The sequence below is a fragment of the Schistocerca serialis genome, chromosome 5, assembly GCF_023864345.2.
Source record: "Schistocerca serialis cubense isolate TAMUIC-IGC-003099 chromosome 5, iqSchSeri2.2, whole genome shotgun sequence".
Taxonomy (NCBI): Eukaryota; Metazoa; Arthropoda; class Insecta; order Orthoptera; family Acrididae; genus Schistocerca; species Schistocerca serialis.
This window is the reverse complement of record NC_064642.1, coordinates 494,300,951-494,315,200: the sequence shown is the minus strand read 5'-3', so window position 1 is coordinate 494,315,200 and position 14,250 is coordinate 494,300,951. Positions and strand designations below refer to the sequence as shown.

Genomic DNA, 14,250 nt, shown 5'->3' with positions numbered 1-14,250 from the left:
AGCGCCGGCAGAAGTGGCCGTGCGGTTAAAGGCGCTGCAGCCTGGAACCGCAAGACCGCTACGGTCGCAGGTACGAATCCTGCCTCGGGCATGGATGTTTGTGATGTCCTTAGGTAAGTTAGGTTTAACTAGTTCTAAGTTCTAGGGGACTAATGACCTCAGCAGTTGAGTCCCATAGTGCTCAGAGCCATTTTTTTTGTGTCCGTAGCCCGCTGGTACCGCCCGTGTCTCGTGTCACAACGGCTCAGTCAGTTGTCAGTTCTAACCGTGGTAGGGGGCCAGCGTGTGCGAGGGTTTTTTTTTCTGAAATATGTTATGGAGCTGCGAATTTCCAGATAAAATTCTATATCGAAATCGGAAGAAAACCTTTACACATCAAATCCTCTTGGTAGCTCGACTCAGTAAATTGTGTTAATGGTCATAGATCTTGGCTTTCTGACTGCCTAGCTGCTTCGAAATACCAGCGTCTCTGAAGAAATTCGAATCTACCATAAGCGATACGAATTTCAATATTATTGTTCACTTAAGACTCACGTGCCAGGGTGATAAGTATGAAGGAAATGAACATCTTGATTACTATAAGGCCTCTATGCTAAATTTCCACCGTAGCAATTAGGAACTCTCTCTATCTCATTCTTTTTGACTCTCTCTCTCTCTCTCTCTCTCTCTCTCTCTCTCTCTCTCTCTCTCTCTGTGTGTGTGTCACACAAACACACACGCACATTCGACTATCGGCGAGGCACGAAAACGTCTGTGAATGAGTTTCTTAGTTTTGAGTACACTTACGAAAGAAATATAAAAACAACTATGAGAGTTACTGATTTATGATGCTTAGATTGCAATCAGTTCTGAGTATTATTAGTAACTACGCTCCATTCCCTAAGCCTAGTTATAGAAATGCGAATCAGACGCATTACGTATTCCAGGCCGTAGCAGCCGCGACTTGGAGACACCAGCTATGGTCACTTCCCAGCCCGCTGTAGGATCACATCGGTTCGTCTTCTTCCTGCTGGTATTGTAACTGAGATTTGGCAACAAGGCAATGTATGTTTGGCAACTCTGTGATCGACGAGTTACTTCCTGGTGTGCACGGAATTAAGCCTCAAAGTTCACTTGATTTTACCTGTCATTTCCATTGAATAATCTGAGTTATTATCGCTTGAGGTGTAACAAAAGATTGTAAATTTACGCTTTTCAGCCCAGGAAAGTCGTTGCACGTGGAAATCTTAACTTATCTCGTCCTTCAAATAGCGGTTTACGAGTTCTAGCCACTATTGGTCTCGTAAGAGGAAGCTAAGACACATACTTCTTCGCCAGCTCTGTGGTAACGTGCTGACCTGTGAAAAAGCGCCTGTGATGGTTCGCAGTTCCAGTCACACTGAGTGTAGAGTTTTTATCCCTTCTGTGAAAGAGCTAAAGACGGTCAGATCAAACACCGATAAGGAAATCGCAAGAAAATACTTTCGGCTCATAGTGCAATGGTGAAAAACTTACAATGCTGCACAACAGGTAACGCCTCTTTCCGCTGCTGACAACATATTTTGGGTTTCTGGGAATACATAACTTTATTTATGAAACGCCACATTTGCATACCTCTTGAGTACGACACAACATACCAATTAAACACAGACAGAATCAAAATATAAGTGAGTAGTATTTTACTAATTCGTGACGGCAGAGGCATGCATGTGACCAGATACTCAGTTTTATTAAAACAGACTTTCGTCGTAAGGTGATCATGGGTAGTTTTATTTCACTTTTTATAATACAGTTCACAACTTTCGTAAGGTTTCCTTTAATGCTGTTAAAACAATAGTGAACATGAGAGTGAAATTAAACATCAACGATAAATGCGAATTCTCTGATGTTATCTATAACAATCTGAAAATGCACATGCAGTTTATTGATTACAAGCTTGTAGAAAACTTGTTCTGAGTTAAAGCTGTCAAACAAGGTTTGAAGAAGAATAAAATGCCACTACCAGAAGACAGCTAATGCAGAAAATACTTTTCCGACGTAATTTGGCATGATGCGCTCTACCCATACATAATACAAAAGTTTCGAGATGCATCTACTCTCTGGCTGTCTATTAAACCTGAAATGAACAAAATGTCGCAGAAGTTAGCCCTTTCCCCACATGCGACTATTTTGGGTTGAGAAGTGAAGGGAATTATGTTACAAGCTCCATTAGATTGATAACTTTAGCAGAGACCAGAATTGCGTTTTAAACAATATAGCAGTGAATGTACTCGGATTTGCGACATCTTGTCTACCGTGCGCGATACTTACCATTACCCTACTAGCTGACACGTGGCTACAGCAGCTCCAGAAGTGTACAACAATTCGTCCAGAACTTCTGCATTCCACAGCGCTGTGGGATAATGCATATGGCCAGATGAATACTTATGAGAGACAAACAGTTATACCTTTTCTTTTGCACTGCACGACGTTTTCAACAAACAGATAGCGCAATAGAGTAGCTCAAGTGGAAAGGAACACTTCCCATTTAAATTTCTGCATCCTACACTGTTGGCAGTTCTGTGTTGTTGCCAGTTACGTGATTTTATTTTTGTGATTACAAAATAAAGTTGAATGTATGCACTGGGTAGCCGAGGCAGCTAGTTCTTGGTGATTCGGTCAACCAAGTAAATGAATTTACTGAACATGCTGCAAATTGATACAGGGAGCCTGTGTGTCAGAATTCTAAGCCAGTGTGGCACAACGGCGTTAGATAGAAAGATGAGCCACTGAGAAGAGGATTTGGTGGTCTTTTGGGATGTTGATAGGTTCATATATTTATGGTCTGGGTTCGATTCCAGCTTCGGTCAATGATTTTAGATACGGAGAGACAGATTCCATTCTCTTCTGGCTACACAAACTGAAGAAGATATAATGGCATTGTGGTCTGAGATTCCCATTAAAAATGATATTCCTTCTCTACCAAGTAGACGTTAGGTTGAACCACAATAAAGTCTGGAGTGGCGACATGTAGAAACTCTATCACCAGTAACCTTTCTTATACTAGTTATTTATTTCTAGTGACGAAACAAACGCTATGTAAGCTCACAGGACACTTATTCCATCTTTTATCTGAGCTTCTGTATGTCGATAAAATTGGTTCTGAACTGGGAATGCAACTCAGAGCGCCCTTAACGTGGAATTTCATCCCTTCGTGGCAATACAGCTCGCCTACAATTTGTTGTTTGTTCACAACTGCAGATTCCTCAACATCTCCACATATTGCGCGTGAAAGGGTTCGAATCCTGGCCCGGCACTTAAGATTTCATTATGTATTATCAAGCTCTAGCATGAGAACACCTATCTGCTGGTGGATAATAATTTCGATTTTTAATGCATTTTCATTCGTTGTAAACACTAACGATATTTGACGTTTTTGACTCCCAGTGAGACACAGAACTATTTGTGAGATCACTGTAAGTTCAAGATGTTATTCCGAGCTGTTGGTGGAGAAAAATTCGGTAGCTGACGTCTCTTTGTGTGTAGTCAACAACGATATGTGTGGAGCTCTATTCCCAGTCAGCACTGAACTCTTCGTCATATTATTTCTAGTTCAAACATGCTCACATGTCGCTGCTGGTGCAACAAACCCATATTTAACGTTTTTCTCTAGACTATAACAGCGACAGGTACCGGGCTGGAGTCCTGGGAAGGAAAAAATTAATGTTTCGCCTCGTCATTTCAGTTAAAACATCTAGCTACTGCCGAGAAAATCCGATATGTCACAGTTGATTGTGCTTCGATATCTATCCGATTAGGTTCTGGGTTCGAATCCCTGTCCAACACAAGGCTTTACCTCACGGCATTTCGAGTAAGTTACTTGTTAAGAAGCAATATTTAACATCTTTCGTAGTTCGTTAACAGGGACAATAGGTACTGGGTAGGAATTCGCATTCGTTAAAAGTGTTTGCGTTATGTAATTTAAAGTTGGTATTTGTTAATTGATACTGTCTAAAATCGAGGTATATCACTCTCTGTATGCCTAATCAGGAATGACTGTTAGTTTCTGTCAGTCACGAAATCTTTGCTTAGTCTGCATGACCTGGATTTGAATCCACATGCAGAACGAGACGGTTCGTCGTGTCATTTGAAGTTCATACATAAACTAGCTGCTCGTGAATAACTTAAATTTTTAATGCCATTTTGTGTTAAATAATAAGCACGGTATGTTACTTTGAAGAGGAAATCATGACTACGACGAACTTACTACGTGCATTACCTATCTGACGTAATAATGAGAGTGGTAACATTTCAGGTATGTCATTTATTGTAATGAATGTGAGCTTGCAAGCGTTAAGGACAGTCTTACCTGTGATAGGGTGTTCCCTGATATTTGTAGTATCGTAGTATTACTTTACATCTTGAGTTACTGCGATACAGAGCAGTGTTTTCTGGTGGCGACTTGTTGGAACAATTTTCAATAGTCAAACGACTGTACCAAGGAGCGATTAGAGGACCTGCTAGACAGCTGAGTTATGTGGGTTGCATGCGAATCAGGCGAAATGCAATTCTGGTAGATCGGATACTTTTGAGCATGACTGTACACTACCATTATTTGCACGACGATTCTGATGGTGTAATTAGATTTTCAATATCTTTATTAGTTTAAAGTTTAGTATCTGACTAAAACACAAGTACCACCCAGCAACGAATTTCCAAAATCTAAACGGATCATCCGATTTTGTCGATTGACGTGTCTTTAGAAAGCTATTAGTGTAAACCTAAATTGGTGTACATTACAGGCAAGTAACTTGAATAGTACACGAGTTATTGGAGGTCAAAGTAGCCGATTACCATCGATCGTGGCAGGCCGTAAGTACTCCAGTGACACGAAAAAACGGTAGCAGCATGCTTATAAATATTTATTAGTCTGTCTTTGTTTATATCCGATATATACATACTATTCATGAAGAAATTGGTTAAATATTTAGTTTGTTTTAGAGAGCACAGAGACATTGGGCAACTGGCCTACCTTTTGTTCTATTCCTTTGATATATGTTTATTTAATTTGTTTATGTATCTAATAATGTGTGTTACAGCGTGTTTATGGTCCAGCCGTAGGAATATTTATTTAAAGTTATTTAAATATAAATCCAGTTTTTCGAATGTCTTTCATTTGGTTTGTGTGGGTGCATTGGCTTGAAGATATGGCGCGAGCGCTCTAGCCAATCACAGCACTTGTGAATGGGGAGACTGGATGAAAGCGGTAGAAAAGTTCTGTGTGGTACGGGAGAGGACACGGGAAGAGCTGGACAGTACGGCACGAGGGACGCTCTGTTGCGAGAGGGACTTGGGAGTGTGGAGCGGTTTGCGCTTGGTCGCGAGAGATAGAAATACTTCAGAGTGTGGACTTGTGAACTAGGGAGATTTGAGGTTTCTACAGTGAAGACACAGTATACGTTTACAAGTGAATATCTCGCGAGCTATGTTGTCGCTCACAACTACTAACAGGCATTAGGAATCTATTGTTTCCCTGTTATTCAACTTATATTTTATCTAATTGCTGGACCATCGACAGCAATAAGTGTTTTGCATAAATATACCGCATTCTCAAAAGTACTTCTATCGTCTTATCATTTAAAGTCGTTAAGAGAGTACCTGCATATTTTATTTAATTGCAATCTTTCATTTATAAATCACTATGTTGTATCAAAAATTCGCAATTGCCGAGTGATAGGAGCCTTCGACCATTAGATTCATGTGTATATTCATACTGTAGACTCAGCAGTATTTTGCTTGTAATGCGGCAACTATGTATCTCAGTCCGTAGACAACGAAACCAGCCAAAACTTTTAATATTACAATTCTGAGTCAGAGGGTATGTAGTTGAGGGCCACCACCATCTTTATTTTAAATTGACAGCGTACAAACGGCTATATAAAAATACAAATTTTACTTATTCAGTTGCACATACACAATTCCAAATTATCTGTGCAGTATGGCTATGCAAATGAGGACCGACAGTCCTGCAGTATAAAAAATACACACATAAAAAAAAGTTTTGCATCACCTCGGTTCCAAGAATTCAGAAAATTGGAATAATCAACATCATTTCCGCCCTTTTTGCTGCTCATGAAACTACACATTGCATCTTGTACCACCATACAGCGAGACCATCAGAGATGGTGGTCCAGATTGTTGTACATACCGGTACCTCTAATACCCAGTCGCACGTCCTCTTGCATTGATACATGCCTGTAGTCGTCGTGGCATACTATCCACAAGTTCATCAAGGCACTGTTGGTCCAGACTGTCCCACTCCTCAACGGCAATGACCCCTCAGTGGTTGGTGAGTCACGTCGTCCATAAACAGCCCTTTTCAATCTATCCCAGGCGAGTTCGATAGGGTTCATGTCTGGAGAACATGCTGGCCACTCTAGTCGAGCGATATCGTTATCCTGAAGAAGGAAGTCATTCACGAGATGTGCACGATGAGGCGGGGGGGGGGGGGGGCGGCGGCGGCACGAATTGTCGTCCATGAAGACGAATGCCTCACCAATATGCTGCCGATATGGTTTGACTCTCTGTCGGAGGATGGCCTTCACGTATCGTACAGCTGTTACGGCACCTTTCATGACCACCATCGGCGTACGTCGGCCCCACATAATGCCACCCCAAAACAGCAGGGAACCTCCACCTTGCTGCACTCGCTGTACAGTGTGTCTTAGGCGTTCAGCCTGATGAAGTTGCCACCAAACATATCTCCGATGATTGTCTAGTAGAAGGTATATGCGACGGTCATCGATGAAGAGAACGTGATGCAAATCCTGAGCGGACCATTCGACATGTTGTTGGGCCATTTGTACCGCGCTGCATGGTATCGTGGTTGCAAAGATAGACATCGCCACGGCCGTCGGGAGTGAAGTTGCTCATCATGCAGCCTATTGCGCACAGTTTGAGTCGTAACACAACGTCCTGTGGCTGCACGGAAAGCATTACTCAACATGGTGGCGCTGCTGTCAGGGTTCCTCCGAGCCATAATCCGAAGGCAGCGGTCATCCACTGCAGTAGCAGCCTTTGTGCGGCCTGAGAGAGGCATGTCATCGACAGTTCCTGTCTCTCTTTATATCCTCCACGTCCGAACATCGCTTTGGTTCACTCTGAGACACCTGGACACTTTTCTTGTTGAGAGCACTTCCTGGAACAAAGTAACAATGCGGATGCTATCGAACCGCGGTACTGACCGTCTAGGCATGGTTGAACTACAGACAACACGAGCCGTGTACCTCCTTCCTGGTAGAATGACTGGAACTGATAGACTGTCGGACCCCCTCCGTCTAATAGACGCTGCTCATGCATAGTTGGTTAAATCTTTGGGCGGGTTTAGTAACATCTCTGAACAGTCAAAGGGACTGTGTCTGTGATGCAATATCCAGTGAACGTGTATCTTCAGAAGTTCTGGGAACCGGGGTGATGAAAACCTTTGTGTGTATATTCTTGCAGTACATAATATCGGCAACATGATTGAGGAAAGGAGGTTGCCAATAGAAATCTTACTCATACCAACGAAAGATTAACAGCGTCTAACCACCGTCACAAGCATATTTGAGCAAGATAAACCGTTGTTTAAGAAAATCGAATGGGAACCGTACGAAAGACCATGTAATTCTATAGAAATACCGGCCTACGAAATATTGGACCAGCTTGTGGTCGGCGGGTCTAAGTGGAACACAGCGCACAGGTCTCAAAAAAGTGGGGAAATATGTATGTCTGAGCACTAGCGAGAACTGACGCAGTCGTTCTTAAGGGACACAAGAAAAGCTGGACTGTTACTGTTTATATTGCATATAAATGATGTGGCGAATGACGTCGGATTTATCACGATGTTGCTGTACACAGGCTTGCAGCACCATAAAATTGGATCGAAATATAGACAGACTTGCACAGCGTTGAAGATTCGTACCACTGACTGTTGGCCCTCAGCATAAAAAGCTTAACAGATTGCACATTAATAGATGAAAAGACGTGTTATTCTTTGATCACACGACTGGCAACTAGACACTGGAAATTCACAGCGGTTTATTCTCTAGGCTTATGTGACGGGATCGATTTTAAGCGGAACGAACTCTTAAAACCAGCTGTAGGAATGGCAGGGGCCAGACAGATTCATATGAAGAATCCTCGGGAAGTGTAATCCATCCATGAAGGAGGCCGCTTACAAAACCCTCGTTCGACCAACTGTTCAGTACTAGTAGGGTGAAAATTCTTCCAGGTAGGATTAACAGAGAACATTGAGAAGAGCAGCGCATTTCGTCACGGTTGCGAGACGTTGATTCAACTCCAGTCCAGACTCTACAAGAGAAGTGTTCTGCTTGAGGAAGAGCGCATGTTCTAAGAAGATTTCAGCAATATATTGCTTCCTCCCACATACGTCACGAAACAGACGGGACGATAAAGGCTTGCTGATGATCATTCTGTGCGTCCCCCATTTGCTGATGGGAAAAGAAATGAAGGAAATTATACTGGTACGCAAAGTACCATTCCACATTGGGAATAAGAGGCGTGCGGACAGTCGTTTCCCCCTCACTTTTTACGTGAGTATTATGCAACAAGGAATGGCTCATTAGTATTTAGTACCCAACGCCATGCAAGTTACAGTGGCAGGTATATACTGATGTAGAAGTTAACTGACCCCAGGCAGACTCGGATAAGGATACGTCCATTAACTATTGGGTGAGGGGTTTTCTATAAAACTGGGACCCCTCGCGTGAGGTTTATCCCGTAGTCAGGTAAAAATACACAAAAATAAATTTTTATTTGTGTTAAAATCGATTAAAACATTATTTACAAAGTGTTTTAACAAGTGATTAAAACGCTTATTTTAAACATGCCAACGCGCAGGAGTATTCGAGCGGACGAACACACACACACACACACACACACACACACACACACACACACACACACACACACACACACACACACACACACACGGACACACGGACGGACAAAATGGCTCCACGAAAATAGTAATAATAGTAATAAGCGTTTTGATGGATCCCTAAAACAATTTTACCTTTCATTTGTATCTTGTACACATTAAATGCCAAAGAATCTTCTTTCACTTTGCAGATGAATGAAAACAGTTTGTAACGTCCTTTGAAGGGGTATGATTTCATTACTTTTCAATCTCTTGATTTATATGAGCACTGTCATTCTTGTCGGTGAGCTTCAGCTTAGCTTAGCTTCCTTCCAGAAACGATTAACTTCTTGCTCGCACATGTGTTTCGACCGAGCGAGGTAGTGCAGTGGTTAGCACACTGGACTCGCATTCGGGAGGACGACGGTCCAAACCCGCGTCCGGCCATCCTGATTTAGGCTTTCCTAAATAGCTCCAGGCAAATTCCGGGATGGTTCCTTTGGAAGGACCCGGCCGACTTCTTTCCCTAATCCGATGGGACCGATGACGTCACTGTTTGGTCTCTTCCCTCCTCCCCTCCCCTCCCCCCCCCCCCCCGATCAGTCAATCAATCATGTGTTTAGACTTGTCGACACCCCACTTAACATATGCATTGTAAAAGTTTTGATACAAACTCATGTTGAACGCATTGCAGAATATCGCGACTAGCTCACTGACTGACACAAAGGAATTTCGACCGGCGGTACAGAGAACTCCTTGGATGAAATGTGACACTTGTTTAAAATCGGGGAAACCGAGGCATGAACAAGTGTAAAGCATTCAGTTCAATTCAGAGAGACCATAAAGGTTGTTTGGCTCGTTGATTTGCGGGAGGGGACCAAACAGCGAGGTCACCAGTCCCATCGTATTAGGGAAGGATGGAGAAGGTAGTCGGCCGTGCCCTTTCAAAGGAAACATACCGGCATTTTCCTGAGGCAATTTAGGGAAATTACGGAAAATCTAAATTAGGATGGCTGGACGCGGATGTTTGGACGCGGATGTAAACCGTCGTCCTCGTGAATGCGAGTCCAGAACGCTAACCATTGCACCACCTCGCTCGGTTAAAGATTGGTGGGCACTTTAATATTGCCCGTTATAATAACGTTTATTATCAGAATTGAAAAATTTGACGTGAGATTTTCATCCGCCCCTTCTTTAAATAAAATTTTGTGAGGTTTTTCCGGAACCCTCCTCTCCCATTTTGAGCTTAATGAACGTGCGTGCCCTAAATTGTTTCATTTAGTTTCCAGGTTTCACTGTCCTTTTTGGAGGAAAGCAAGGTATTTTAGCAAAGAATACACAAGCAATTGTCAGAATAATTAAGTTTTTCACCAACAGTTGGAGCTTCAACGCATCATTTAAATTTTTGTAACAAATTGGATATATACAGTTAATAATTACAAATTTTATAAACACTGTATACTTACAACTTCTTTCTACAATTAAAGATAGGAATTACATTTTTCTTGTAAAAGATTGACTAATAGCAGTTTTGAAGAAGATAAAGTCTGTGACAGCCTAAGTTCCAATCTGTTATATAGTTTTGTTCCTGCACGATATACACCGTTTTGGCATAATGTGGTGCTACAATGACTGACGTGTGTGTCACTGTCTGACCTGGTGCTGTAATCATGGACACTTTTGTTTTGAAGAAAGAGGTTTTTCTTTACTCAGTACACTTTTGACTTGCATGACTATTTCCAGTATATAAATGTAGGGAACTTTAAAGAAAGGTTTGCATGGTTTTCTGCAGCTCGCTCGTTTCATTCTTATGATTGCTTTTTGTTTCCTGAAAACTTATAGCCTGATGTGCATTTCCCCAGAAAATGATACCGCACTTCAGTACTGAATGTACATGAGCAAAATGTACAGCCCCACCTGTTTCTGCACTAGTATTGTTACAAAGAATTCGTACTGCATAGCTCAGTCTTGTTTTGAATTTAGGGATGTGATACGAGAGCTCCATTTAAGATTTTCCTGGATATGAATCCCAAGAAATTTAGTTTCAGTGACAGCACTGTTTTGGTTATCTATACATATTACTGGTTTTGCTGCATTTTTATGCCGAAATTTTGCGTCTCTTAGACGTCGCCACACGGCTGAATACGGGAGAACCATTAAACATTTTCCCACGCCACGAAAATCTAAAATCACGAATCACATTCCAATCGTTATTGGGCTTGTTCAAAAGATATTTTCTGTTATACACATGATTTCTGGTTCCGCTGTTTACTTTTACTATAGTGGTTTTATTTTTGTCACTTTACTTCTTGAACGCTGTGAGTAAAGACTGGAAACCGACCAAGAATGCAAAAATATCTGAGCATTTGCGGGAAGAGGACATAGACCGAAAATTAGCTTCGTCAGTCCGTATTAAGAAAATGGCTGGATTTCAAAAGCCGCCCTTCATATCACATCTTCTTGGTTATTCGAAACAAATAATAAAAAGTGTTACATTAACGAGCCTAAATGCGTTGTATTTCTGGGTCAAATATGCATTGAAGACAGAGAAACGTCTGAAACTGTCTTCCTGTTGATATGTTATCCACGAAAGTATTCTACCATTCTCTATTTCAAGCAAATTCTGCGTGCATGTGACAGAAATTATGAACAAGAATCAATCGTAAACAGCATCCTGCTAACGTTTTGGAGGCATCTAACACGGGGGCGCCGGCTTCAAACCAGCGTACAGGGGTTGGGGAAAAATATTGAAACACCGCGGGAAATCCATGCCTGAACGTAAGTGCAGATGCTAGCCACGCCTGCAAGTTGCGCTGTTTTTTAAGTACACCACGAACGACACCTGTGCAATGTCTAAATACGTTGCAAGTGTCAGCCGTGGTCAGAACAGAGTTCTGTCTAGTTGTGAGTGCATTGTGTGGGATGTAAGTGAATTCGAAAGTGTGAAAGTTGTTGGTTCTCGTATGGTGGCTGCTTCCAGCTTCCATAACAAAGGTAGCCGAAGAGTTTGGTGTTTCAAGAGGCGCCACATTGAAGATTTATACCGAATACAGGGAAAACGGGAAAACATCATCCGCTCAGTCACAACAGAGACGAAAATGTGTGTTGATTGATCGTAAAAGATGGTCTTTGAAGATGATTGTGACGAAAAACGTGATGACCACAGCTCCATAATCGGGGAATTGCAGGGAGAGCTGGAATTCCTAACAGAACAACGTGGTGCCGAAGCCGTGAAACCAGGACTGTGGAGCAATGTAAGAATGCCATTTGGTCGCATGAGCCTTGCTTCACTTAGTTTCCAACGTCTGTCCAAGTTTACGTCCCAAGAGTGGGACATAACAGGGATTCGGTGATGATTTGGACAGCTATATCGTGATATTCCATGACCCCTATGGTTACTGTACAAGGTGGCATTGCTATCAAGGACTGTGTGACCATTTTGGCCGATCATATCCATCCCAATGTTTGCAATGTTTGTTCCCCAATGGTGACGCTGTTCACACAGCTTTCATTGTTGAGGGCTGGTTTTGTGAGCACGAGGATGAAGTGTCGCATCTCCCCTAGAACCAAATTGACCAGATCTCAGTATTATGGACCATTCGTGGTCTACTTTCGCACAAGGGTGCGTGATCGCCATCCACCTCCATCGTCGTTACCTGAACTTCGCACCGTTTTGCAGGAAGAATAGTATAAGATTGGGAACCATACAAGACCAGTATTTATCCATTTTAAAAAGTTAAGTAGCTCTACTGAACGCCATTTCTTCGCCAACTCTTTTCTCACGCCGTATTAGCCATGGTAATGTGTTGCGTTTGTGATGTTTCCGTATTTTTGTACACCCCCTTTTAAGTCTGTTTCGCCATCTCCCATTGTAATGCCTACATGATTTATTACTTGGCTCAAGGCTTCGCGGAGACGGCATCTAAAATCCAATAAGTGCAAATAATATGTAGAATTTGCTAACCTCGGAGTTTACAAGGTGTATGTGATATAACACGACTGAAAATAGTTTTTGATCACTGGAGGTATTTTACTTCCACTTATATTTTGGTTTCATTTCTGCAACCAAAGCGCCCCCCCCCCCCCACACACACACAAAAGAAACAACTTTGAACGATGTACTAAACTTGTTTTGTTTTCTGCTGTTGGGTTATTGTTGTTGTGGTCTTCAGTCCTGAGACTGGTTTGATGCAGCTCTCCATGCTACTCTATCCTTTGCAAGCTTCTTTATCTCCCAGTACTTATTGCAACCTACATCCTTCTGAATCTGCTTAGCGTATTCATCTCTTGGTGTCCCTCTACGATGTTTACCCTCCACGCTGCCCTCCAATACTAAATTGGTGATCCCTTGATGCCTCGGAACATGTCCTACCAACCGATATAATATAAAAGAGGCAGAAAGCATATGAGCACTGCAATTATCTTTAGGCGAGAAACGCACAGTATCATTATGCGCTATTCACTATTAGTTCTGTCGCTGTACACAACTGTTTCTATTAAGAACAGACATACGGTCTTAGAGAGATACAGCAACTGTCAATGAGTTACAACTGGTTATTAATTTAGTCACACTTCCTCAAACAGCAATTATTAGTAACAATAAATCCCAAATATTAATCCACTCAACAGCCTTTTAAATTAATAAATTGATAGGTTAACGGTTTAGGTCTATTGACCACTGTCAGATCTCTTAAAATCCTACAGAGACAATAAGCAAATAAATACTATAAAAGACTTCGTAACATTACAATAACACATACAGTAACGCATGGGGCAAGATTTAATACCTAATGTATACATATAATTCCAGCGAGATCTTGCATAAAACAAACAAGTTCTTTTTTTTTATTATTTTTCTTTCATTCCCTTACCTTGGGGATGAGTGTGATCTGTCTGAAGGCGTATCGAGCAGGAGCTTCTCAGCCACTGAGTTCAGAGATCTTCTGTTTTACTTCTTTTCATATGTTATGCCAACGATAAAGGAGGGTGTTGGGTGTTACGTTCCAGGTTGGGAGTTTATTAGAAGGTAATTTGGAAGACTGCTCCTGTATTAACCTTACAGCCAGGTGCCTGGCGGAAGAGTGCATTTACATACATACATACCCATACATACATACGACGCCACCATACAGCACATACGACGCCACCATACAGCGCGTTGCGGTGGGTACCTTGTAGTACTGCCGGTCATTCCCTTTCCTGTTCCAGTCACAAATGGAGTGAGGGAACGACTGTCTATAATATAAACTCTACTACCGCCAACATATATCTCGCGTAAATATCGGTAAGACGTGAAAAATCTGTGCTTGTATGTAATTATATAGAACATGTAAGTAAAGAGACCAGTAAGTATATAGGTACCAACACAAATC

The 14,250-nt window shown here is 41.9% G+C and overlaps 1 protein-coding gene across 2 annotated transcripts in view; it reads right to left on the bottom strand.

The window, feature by feature from the left end:
• Window positions 1-14,250, bottom strand: part of LOC126481042 (uncharacterized) — a 544,233-nt gene that overhangs the window by 160,783 nt on the left and 369,200 nt on the right. The gene's annotated exons all lie outside the window — the stretch shown is intronic.